At 40.7% G+C, this 12,152-nt stretch overlaps 1 protein-coding gene across 2 annotated transcripts in view; it reads right to left on the bottom strand.

The window, feature by feature from the left end:
• Positions 1-11,079, bottom strand: part of LINGO2 (leucine rich repeat and Ig domain containing 2) — a 1,615,267-nt gene extending 1,604,188 nt beyond the window's left edge. For both annotated transcript variants that reach the window (XR_003857484.1, XM_029606680.1), the window contains exon 1: positions 10,979-11,079. The gene's annotated coding sequence lies outside the window, so the exon portion shown is untranslated. The remainder of the gene's footprint in view (positions 1-10,978) is intronic.
• Between the last annotated feature and the right edge of the window lie 1,073 nt (positions 11,080-12,152).

Consider the following 12,152-nt stretch of genomic DNA (forward strand, 5'->3'; position numbering starts at 1 on the left):
CATCTCCAATTCTACAACACAAAGATCCTCTCCAGTGCAATAGCAATGCTGACTCTAAACTAAAATATTTCACACCTACGTGGTACAAACTTCTAGTATGTGAGCCTTAAGGCCTAAGAAATGATTTATTCATTGGAAAAAAAAAAAAGTAATCATTGTAGGCATTAGTATCAACTTTAAAAAGAGAATGATGTAAATGCAGGGCAAGAAAAAAAAAAGGATTCAATAATAGATGTTGAACAATTTTATTTTATTTAAAATACTTTTATTCCACTTTTTGCGGCATTGCCACCCTAACTGGATTACAAAAAACACATACAGCATTATTATAAAACAAATAAACAATCAGTAATAAAAATTACATTAAAAAATCATCTGCCAAAAGTCTGTGTAAAGAATTTAAGTCCATATGCAGTTTTGATGTTATTTAACTAATTGATGGTCTGAAAAGTGGAAACATAAACAAATACAAAAAAGTCAAATACATTCCCACCACTCTCCCTTTGTTATTGCTATTACTTAAAACAATCCTCTAATTAATAGTGCACTCAGCTTTAGAAATTTTCCTAAGGACCTTAATACCTCTGGCTAATGCATCTCTTTAGCTTGTTAAGCAATGTCACTGTTGCCTGCCCATGAATATTTTAATCACTGGTCCATAATAAGTTATATATCAATTTTTAAATATTTTTATGCACTTAAATTTTTTTTTAGGAACTTAGAAACTTATATCATAGACTTTCTGAACTGGTGTCACCAATTGTTGCTAACTGCTTCTTGCTCTCTGGTGCTGATCATTCCTCACTCACTTTTTGATCACCAAAACACACAGCGAGGTATTCAAAACACCTGTGGTTATTAATCTTGCAAGCTCCTCACATAACCCTGGACACGCTATGCTAAATACCCTAAAACTCAAGATCTTTAGACTTGCTCCTCATCAGGACCATGGTCAACTTTTATAAAATGCAGACTTATGCACACAAGTCCTGTCCCCGCCCCAGAATGCCTGAACCCTGCCCCTTTCACACTCTCTTCTTCTTGACGAGAAGTATGTGTGTATTCTGTGGCTTCTTAAAATGTGCATTGCTCGCGCCAGGCCTTCATACGTGTGTATGTGGCCATTTTTGTATAAGCGATGCATTTAAAATAGGCTCATTAGGAGACAATTTTCAAAAGGATTTTTGCACATAAAACTGGGTTTCACACATCTAAATGGATTTTATGTGCATAAATGGGCTTCTGAAAATTACTACTTTTTTGCGCACAACTACTTTGAAATTTCACTTGATAGGGTTACATTTTCATAATGTTTTACACACTTAAATTGGCTTTTTAAAATTGCTGTGATATAGGCTTAACAACATGTGCAAATCATTTTGAAAATTACCTCCATCTGAAGGACATACCAGAGGTTTTACTACTGTATACAGCAAAATATGAATAGACTTCAAAAGATGGAAGCTGACTTGTATTCAGTAGGAATACAGAGACGATGAACTTTGGCCAGAAAAGCAAGACATAACTGAATTATCTGATCTGCCTGTTTAACTAGCCCCCTCTGAAGGAATAAGCTTTTCTCCATAAACAGCACGGACCTAAAAAAAAAACAAAAAACAGGTCATGTGTGTGTGTGTGCGCAAGAAAAGACTTGCAGCAGAGACCAATTATGCCTGGCAATAGGACACGCCAATCCTGAAAGGCAGACTTATCAGATAGGTCGGCTTACAGATAAACTCTGCCTCAGCCAGGTCAGCTGAGGCAGGAGTGGTAATGCATTGGAGAGGGGGTACATTAGTTTGAAGGGGAGACCCCATTCTATATTCCTGTTTGACTATGTATGAGCTCTTGCTTATGTATAGCCTGGCATTTAAAAACAGCATGGGAGAGAGGCTTAGGAGATAATGGTAGAAAATGACCCACTAATACCTGAAGACAACACCCGAGCCATTGCTCTTTGACCCCCCTACAGCCCAGTGGACAAGATTCAGCATTTTGGAGATCACTGCACAGTGAACTACAATGTCTTTCCTGACACACAGAGAGACTGCCTCAGGGTGAGATTGAAAGAATATTCTAAATCTATGGGAACAGATAGTATGTTATTATTAAACATAGTTAAGAAAGACTAGGTTATGTGATGTGTATGGCTCCGATTTCTCCTGTATTGTGCTAAGCAGTAATCACTATAAGTATCTACTGTGTTCAAGTCTGTACTATAAGCGTCTTCTCTAAGAGGCATAAGTTGTGTGTATTATTCAGAGTGTCAGATCTAAAATATCTAACAATCAAAAAAGAGATTCTGAGAGGAAAAGTTGTCCTTTCCTGGGCTTCTTGAATCACATATCAGGTTATGTGTGGTAAATTCTGTAGCTCTGATACCAGCCCACAGGCAGTGTCTTCCCAGCTACAGTATATCCATACATTTCTACACATCCATAGTTCAGTAGCTTTGATTTTGTACTTTTGCCCTTTTAAAAATATGGTATAATTTCTAAAGTTTGGTATAAACCCTAAAGTTTGGTTTGTTTTTTCATTTCAGGAATTTTTTTTGTTTGTGTTTTGTTTGTTTCAATTAAGAAGTGGACTAGGAGGGAACTTCCCTATCCCTAACCGTACCCTTCCTACCTCTTCCCCTCTCCAACCACTAACCTAACCCTACCTATTCCTTTTTTTTTTTTTTTTTATTTTAATACTTACTGCTCCCTGGGAGCAGAAGTAATCTCCACGTGCCGGCCAGCTGCCAGCATGTGCTTCCCCGGGACAGCGGCTAATGGTGCTGTCCCTGCCCACCCCACCCCCCCCATCCCTCTCTGACCACACCCATGGTCTGCCCCTTGGTGCGTAACAGGGGTTACGTGCGTGGCAGGGCACATTCTAAAATGCACGCAGCATGCACAAGGCTCGGCCATGCACGTAACCCCCGTTTTTTTACATGCGTGGCCCTTTTAAAATCAGGCCGTTAATTGTTTAGGGGATTTATTTTTTTTTTTATACACGTAGGAGTGATTCTTCACAGGAATTACTTGCATAAAATAGCATATATCATACCAATTTTCAAAAGCTTGTTTATGCACATAAAGTTCATTTACACATGTAAAATCTTTCGAAATAGCCCTATGGAGTGAATTTTTAAAGAAATCATGCGCACATAAAAGTATCAGTTTTCAAAAGTCCATTTACATGCGTAAAACCCAGTTTTACGTTCATAAATCTTTTTAAAAATTATCACTGGAGTCAAAAAGCATCAAAAATATGTAGATGAGGTGCTAGCAGTAGTAGATTCATTAGGAGTTTCACAATTGGAAGCTTTTGCCACACATCATATTGGTCACATTTTAGATTTTATTTCAGTATCTGCTTCCAGTTCTTAAATGCTATTTACTAAGAATGGCATTTGAGAACTGTGAGCAGATGAAGTCATAAAGTTTGACCACTATGTAATGCAGTTTAAACTGCAGCATAATGTAGAAATTTTCTCTCTCAGTCATCTGAGAGTGCAAAATACATATAAAGGATTAGTGGACTGGATATGTCAACCTTTGAGGAACAATTTTCCAGACCCACCAGTATCCAAGGAATAAGGATGTGTTGGTGAACAGTCTTTACTATTCATCATCTATGGTAACAGAAAAGACTGCCCCACTGAAGACAATTGGCACTAGATGAACTACGCATAGGAGTTCTTGGTTCACCAAGGAAATTTTAGAACTTAAAAAGGAAAAAAGTAGAGAAGATTCCAAACACATAACAGTACAGTACAACAAAGTACCAGTGGTGACTAAAACTCTTTGAATCAGGCACAGAAAAATTTTAAGTCCTTTAAACAAATACATCTAGGGAATGGAAGGGCTGATGGGAAGCAAGACAGTAATAAGATAGTGGGCATTTACTGAAAAAACAGCACGGCTCCAAGTAGGATTTGAGAGTAAAAGTACCAGGGGTAATTAATATTATGTGTAAGACTAGTGAGCATGGTTGGAGTTGCCTAGAAAAGGTATCTGCTTCTGAGGTTTCACAGGTTGTCTCACCTCTATATTCCCTGGCATCGCCCCTCTACCCATATCCATTTTAGGTAGTGTGATGTTTAAAAAGGACAGGATGGTAGAGTCAATAGTTGGAATTGTAAATGGTTTCTTGGGTGTGGGTGGGGGGGGGGGGGGGGAGGTCAACAGCCCTATGTTTCAGAAAAAGCCTAGAAGTAAAGGATCTCTTAAAGAAGGCAGATGATTTAATTATAGTTCTATTTCAAATCTTCCAGGCCTTGCAAAGATTGTGAAGAAATGTATATTGTGTCAAAGGTAATGGAATGATTCCCGTGTGAGGAAAGGCTATAGAGATTAAGGTTCTTCAGCTTGGAGAAGAGATGGCTGATAGGAGATATGACAAAAGTCTATAAAATAATGAGTAGAGTGGAATAGGTAAACAGAAAATGTGCAAAGACTAGGGGACACACAATGAAGTTGCTAGGAAATACATTTAAAACAAATAAGAAAATATACATATTTTACTCAATATATACTTAAACTCTGGAATTCATTGCTAGTTGATGTGGTAAAAGCTGATAGGGTTACAGGATTTTAAAAAGTTCCAGGAAGAAAGGTTCTAGAGGAAATCTTATGTTCATAGATTAATACAAAATATAGGATCCAAACCAGTGTGGGTTTAGGACCTGACAGAATACCAACACTACTCATATCTGTTGCTGACTTTATACTTAAGGAATTGGATAATCAAAGATCAGTGGTATTAATTCAGTTCAACACATTGGTAGCCATCATCATTTTATGCCAGAAGTTACTTCTAAGCAATTGGAGAAAATGAGGATGAGGAGAACAATTTTGCAATGATTCCGGTCTTTTCTTTCAGGCCGAACTTTCCAAGTGAGACTAGGTAAGAACATAAGAACATGCCATACTGGGTCGGACCAAGGGTCCATCAAGCCCAGTATCCTATTTCCAACAGTGGCCAATCCAGGCCACAAGAACTTGGCAAGTACCCAAAAACTAAGTCTATTCCATGTTACCATTGCTAGTAATAGCAGTGGCTAATATCTAAGTCAACTCAATTAATAGCAGGTAATGGACTTCTCCTCCAAGAACTTATCCAATCCTTTTTTAAAACACAGCTATACTAACTGAACTAACCACATCCTCTGGCAACAAATTCCAGAGTTAATTGTGCTATGAGTGAAAAAGAACTTTCTCCGATTAGTTTTAAATGTGCCACATACTAACTTAACAGAAAGACTAGGGGGCATTCCATGATCTATAAGAGTAAATAACCGATTCACATCTACCATTTCTAGACCTCTCATGATTTTAAACACCTCTATCATATCCCCCCTCAGCCGTCTCTTCTCCAAGCTGAAAACTTCTCCTAACCTCTTTAGTCTTTCCTCATAGGGGAGCTGTTCCATTCCCCTTATCATTTTGGTCACCCTTCTATGTACTTCTCCATCACAATTATATCTTTTTTGAGATGCGGCGACCAGAATTGTACACAGTATTCAAGGTGTGGTCTCTCCATGGAGCGATACAGAGGCATTATGACATTTTCCGTTTTATTCACCATTCCCTTTCTAATAATTCCCAACATTCTGCTTGCTTTTTTGACTGCCGCAGCACACTGAACTGACAATTTCAGTGTGTTATCCACTATGACACCTAGATCTCTTTCTTGGGTGAAATAATATAAAGCAGAAAACCATCAACTCAGGAGTTGCTCATTGATTAACACTGTCTGCAATGTTATTTAACATCTTAGTCCCCTGGGAGAAATTATAAGATCATTTGGAGTAAATAGTAAAATCTATGCAGCTGACATTTTATATATATGTCAGGTGAAGCTGTATATAGGGATGAAATGACAGTATTATCAAATTGCATGAAATCAGTTGGGAAGTGATTGCAAGTCAATAGGCTATCAAATAGTTAAAAAAGAACCCTGAAACTATATGGATTAGTTAAGACAACAGAACAAATAATACTTGGAGCTATGAACTGAAGGTTCAGACTTTTCCATTTACGACCAAAGTTCCTGATTTAGGTTTTGCTACGGAGTCTAAATTTACATTCCAGCCTCAAATGGGAGCAGTCCTAAAAGCAGCTTTTCCAAAGTAAGGGCCTCATGTACTAAGCCACAATATGTGAAAATACTGTGCAACTTACTAAGTGGCTGTACTCAGAGCCACTGCTTTGAAAATCCTGTGGTGTTTTCCTTATTGATAAGGTATCTCAGGAAAAGATACAATAACGTTACTTGCACTCTAAATTCCACAAAACTATAGCCCCAGGACTGTTGAGTTGCCATGTATTGGAGGGACCAATTGGCCCTGACTAACATTCTCAACAAGTACATCAACGACCCCAGGAGTTCCATATCTCTTGTCACCCTTAGAGGAAGCCGGAGGGAAGAAAACATGGTTTTGTGTAAAATTTCTCTGGGGACAAGCACTGCCCCAACACACAACCCCTACCCCCCCCCCCCCCCGGACTTATAAAAGTAACCCTGTTTGTCTATTGGGGGTCTGAAGCATCTCCTAGGCTCCAGACCTGGCAGCAGCCATTTTACAAAATGGTGCCAGATGGCCAGTGGCTTGACTTTGCTCCGATAGATTTGGGGGGTGTTAGTTGGGGCCAATTAGCCCTTTGAAGGCATAACTTCAGAGTATCAAGAAGTGTGTTTGCATCCTGATGTTCCCGGGGAAATTAACTACAACTCTTGAACTGTAGCTAGCTTTGATTCAGCTGATAATTTTTGAGGCAAGTTACATTATTTGATTTGCATGTTTTAGGTTAGAAATGAGCTGATTAGCATACATTTGAATGCTAATCAGTCCCTTAGCACACTCACAGTGCCAAGGGCAGGACAGCACACATTTTAAATACAGCGTGTTATCTCTCCATTAGGTTGTTTACCACACAGTCTATTGTGGCTTTGTAAATGAGACCCTAAGATTATTGTGGAAGTTGAGATATATCCTCTTTGAACAGCAGCTTAAAGCTTAATTTTAACCAAGTGGACTATTTCAATATACTTTATATGGGCCTCCCTAAGGGACAAATTCAAGCATTGCAAATGATCCAAAATGTACCTGTCATTGGAGATTAAAAAGGAAAGCAAAGTTACAATTTTTACAAATACATTGAAAACATTGCTTTTTTTAGATAGGTGCTCCCAGAATAGCAATGGTAATGCTTAGAGGACTGAAACTAAGGAAAGCTGTAAGATCCTCAGGATTCAATTTATTTTCCTGTTGTACAGTATCCAATGTTGGTTAAAGTGTTGTTGAGTATACTTTTATTTTTTACAATTTTATATGTAATTCACATATTTTGATTTAAATGTTAATAAAGCTAGAAAAAAAAAAAGAATTATAAGAACCACCAGGTAATAAGTCAAGAAAAACCAAATTATAATATATTTCAAATCCCCATAATGAAGAAAAAGCATGTGTGTGTGTGTGTGTGGGGGGGGGGGGGGGGGGGGGGGGAATTAAGATAAGTAAAAGAAAATCATAAAAATAGGACACATCATCTAAACTATGATTCTAAATCCTATTTACCTCACAAAGCCATTGTAATAGAAAAAAAACAATACAATCGGATTAAAGCATTGAAGGATCAGAGAAAATAAACTTGCTTCCCTGAAACATAATTTTATATTTACAAGGGAACTTCAAAAATAAGCTACAAACTCAAGAGTGTACTTTGAACTTAAAAAAAAAAAAAGTATCTATCTCATTTGAATCTTCTTAGCTACCTCACAGGCTGATACAGTAAAAGTCATGGGAGAGCGCCCACTCTCCTGTGCGTGCAATTCAGTAAAAAAAAAAAAATTCAAATTAGGGCCCAGAGTAAAAAGAGGCGCTAGGGACACTAGCACGTCCCTAGCGCCTCTTTTTTGACAGGAGTGGCGGCTGTCAGCGAGTTTGACAGCCGACGCTCAATTTTGCTGGTGTTGATTCTCAAACTCGCTGACAGCCACAGATTCAGAAACTGGACGCCGGTAAAATTGAGCATTCTGTTTTCAACTTTCGAGCCAATTTTAAATTTTTATTTTTAACTAGCTGTACCCGGCCACGCGTTGCCGTTGCTCAGTCTGGTTTAATTTCACAATGCGCATTAGCTCTGCTCCGGCCGTCCCAACTCCCTCACCCCCTTCCCCGGCGGTGGACGGACTGGCTCGGCGACTCTTTTACCCTTTCCTCCTCCTGTGTGTAACTGTCCGGCAGTCCCTACTCCCTCCCCCCTTCCCCAGCGGTGGAGGAATGGGCTGAGCCATTTCTCAGCATGCATTGCCATGGCTCAGTCTGATTTAATTTCACAATGCGCATTAGCTCTGCTCCGGCCATCCCAACTCCCCCCCCCCCTTTCCCCAGTGGTGGACGGACTGGCTCGGCGACTCTTTGACCCTTTCCTCCTCCTGTGTGTAACTGTCCGGCAGTCCCTACTCCCTCCCCACTTCCCCAGCGGCGGAGGAACGGGCTGAGTCGTTTCTCGGAGCGACGACTCGTCTGCCCCTTTCTCCTCCCCTCTGTGACACCCAGCAGGTAGCGCAGAGCTCTATGGTCCGCACATGTGTGGTAGAGCTGCTCTCTACTGCACAGTTGCGGTCCATCGGTCAGAGATAGCATGTGTCACTTTTACGTCCAACAGATGGTGCTGTTTTTCCAAAAAAACATGTTTTTACCTGTCACAGGTGTGACATCTATATAATACAGGTATATAAAAACACGCGCGTATTCGAATGCAACGTTGTGTCAAAATTTCAAAGCAATCAGTGAAGAACTTTCGGAGATTTAAGATTTTGAACAAACAAACATTTACATTTTTATTTATATAGATTATTTTTAACTTTTGGGACCTCCAACTTAATATCGCCATGATATTAAGTCAGAGGGTGTACAGAAAAGCAGTTTTTACTGCTTTTGTGTGCACTTTCCCGGTGCTGGCAGAAATTAACGCCTACCTTTGGGTAGGCGCTAATTTCTGAAAGTAAAATGTGCAGCTTGGCTGCACATTTTACTTACTGAATCACGTGGGAATAACTAATAGGGCCATCAACATGCATTTGCATTTTGCGGGCGCTATTAGTTTCGGGATGGTTGGATGCGTGTTTTTGACACGCTGTTACCCCTTACTGAATAAGGGGTAAAGCTAACGTGTCAAAAATGCACGTCCAAATGCGGGTTAACAGTGCGCTGTATTGTATCGGCCTGTCAGGAAATATCTGAATCCTTAGGCCATAGAAGAGCCCATCCTTATATTTAAAGTATTGTCTCAAGGATTCCCAGTTGCAAAGGAGGTCTGTAGGCTGCCCAGAAACTGGCGAGAGAGCGCGTGGTGGAAATTGTGAGTAACACCAACATCATCAAGGAAACTCTATCCTCCCCTATAAGACTGGAGTACCAGCATAGGTAAGAGGGGATTCCCAGCTGCAAAGGAGGTCCGTGGCCTGCCTGAGACTGGTCAGAAAAAAAATCAGTGGGAATATTAAATAGCGCCAATGTCATCAAGGAAAGAGCAAACCTCCCCTACAAGACTGGAGTGCCAGTGGCACGCCACAGCCAGCATGCCAAAGAGGCATGCCCCTTCTCTCCATTTTTCTCATGATCAGCATGGGCAGGAAAAGGAAGGGGAAGTTTGTATTTCCCTTGATGACTTCAACTCTGGAGAGTGGTTCGATGAACTCCCATTTATTTTGCCTTAATTCTTCTCTTAAGGCCTTTCATGACTCCTCAGATGACTTACTGAGTGCAGAGGATCAACTACCAAATCCCCTGTGTTCTCATTTGAATTTGGGTGAGATTGACTCGAAGGTTACTATGTTAATTCCCTAAGGAAGCTTTCCTTTGAGCCTGCTGTTCCATCTTGGCCTCTTGCCCAGGCTTCTTCAAGTTTGAATACAATTAGGGTTCAGGATCTTGCTCCTGTTTCTGAAAGACTTTCCAGTGTTTCTAAAGTTTCAAATCCTCAACCAGTTTCTGAGACTCAAGCTTCCTATTTGTTAATCCCCTCTGCAAAGGCTTTTGAGCCAAAAGAATTCTCATAAGAGATAGCTGGCAACAAATTTCATGAAAGGAGCTGTCTCTATGGCAAGCTATTGTACAGTTTTCTAAATCTTCTGTAGATGTATCCTTGAAAATGACTGAGATAGCTTCAATACTCCCAATTGGTTAATCTAACACCATGACACAAGCTTCTGTATTTTGGAATTATCGATGGCTGAAATGGCTATGATAAAGGACAATACTAGCTTACGATATAAAATTTAGTTGATGGAAAATAAGTCTACGTCCAGGAATCTAAGACTAATAAAATTTCCAAAAATTTGCTGGTTAGAATTTTTTAAGAAATATGTTGTGGATATACTACAGTTTTCACCTGAAAATGTCTTTCAGAGTTCTATTATTACATGCCAGACAGAATGAAAAATAGTGTCCTGAGGCACCGGCCAGAGAGGATCCCAGGTTCCCTCTGTCCACAGATTGAGCTTCCCAGGATAGTTCCACACTGCAGAACTCCTCAAACCAGATTGAGGTTGTTGTTTCTGGAGTGGCCTCTGAGTAGGCCCACACACCAAGTCCAGCTCCTTTATATTGTCCAGCACCACAGTTCAACGCTAGCTGAGCTCCAAAGCAAGAAATAACAAAAGAAGCCTGTATCCCAAAATACAATAATAGAGCCCTAGGCATGGGGAGCCCCCCCTCTGGCACTGACCAGTCCACACAATGTCAGTTTAGGCTCTATTTCACAGTTCAAAAATGCAAACAATATCAGTTATGAATTCACTCATTTCGGTGAGGAAAACAAACAAGCTTAGCCTTCCAGCAAACACACCACCCTGCCAGGCAGTAGCAGAACGCTCCCCTTCTGCCCACAGTTGTGCTACAAGCAACGGGCTTCCCAACCCTTTACAAAAACAAGGCAGACAAAAGAAAAGAACAAACAAAGACCAGAGTAATCACACCTACTCTATCTCCATATCTGCAGTTGCCACTTCAGGGACATCCACATCCATGTCATTCACCTTTCCTGGGCCGCTGAGCTCCTCTTTAAACTCCCCTGTATCACCATTGACTTCCTCATCATGGGTTGAGGGGTGTGCATTCCCTCCCCCAGGGTGGCAGCCCCAGGTGTCCAATCAGGCCTCTCTCTGTCTTCCCATTGGCTTAGCCCCACCTCAGAGAACCTGGGAAATGTAGTCCTCCCAAGATCCTTTGACAGTCTCTGTTGTCTGGAGGCAGCTGCTTCTGAGCTCCCTCTGTTGGAGCAGAGAGCTAAACTTTTCTGGGGAAAGTTTCATTTCCTGTGGCTTTTTCTCCCCCCTAGGAAGGGAAGAATCTCCCCTTTTCCCTTGGTTTTCTTTTCCAGAGGAGTTGGAGGGGGATTTGCCGCTCCTACTGCCTCACCCAAGGAAACCATTTTCTAACCTTTTGCATTAGGAATTTTCCTAGGCTGAGCACCTAGGCAGAGGCAGTAGCTTCAGTTTTCCCTCTCCTCTCCCCCATTTCCTTTAGTTGTTTTTCTTTAGATGTATTTCTTTAGGGTTTAGTTTCTACTTATGGGTTTAGTTTGTTCCCTGGTAGATGAGTTTAAGGCTTGTGTTTGTTTCCTTTGTATTGTCTAGTTTTGTTGGGTTAATTGTTTTTGCTTGTGGGTCTAGTTTAAACCTTTGATAGTTGTTTGGTTTGTGTTTGTCTCTTTTGTGGTTCTTTTTGAGTTGGTAGTTTTTGAATGGTTATTGTTTAGTTTGTTTGCCAAACATTTTTTATTAGAGTTTTTCCTTCCCCCTGTTTAGTAGAGATGTGTATTGTGTGATCGATCGTCTTAACGATCGATTTCGGCTGGGGGGGGAGGGAATCGGATCGTCGCGGTTTTGTTTTTATAAATATCGTGTAAATCGTAAATCGGGGGAGGGCAGGAAAACCGGCACACTAAAACATCCCTAAAACCCACCCCGACCCTTTAAAATAAATCCCCCACCCTCCCGAACCCCCCCAAAATGTCTTAAATTACCTGGGGTCCAGTGGGGGGGTCCCGTTGTGATCTTCCACTCTCGGGCGTCGGGCGCGTTGATAGAAAATGGCGCCGGCGCTACCTTTGCCCTGTCATATGACAGCTAATACATATATTGTGACATCAATC

The sequence above is a fragment of the Rhinatrema bivittatum genome, chromosome 1, assembly GCF_901001135.1.
Source record: "Rhinatrema bivittatum chromosome 1, aRhiBiv1.1, whole genome shotgun sequence".
Lineage (NCBI taxonomy): Eukaryota > Metazoa > Chordata > Amphibia > Gymnophiona > Rhinatrematidae > Rhinatrema > Rhinatrema bivittatum.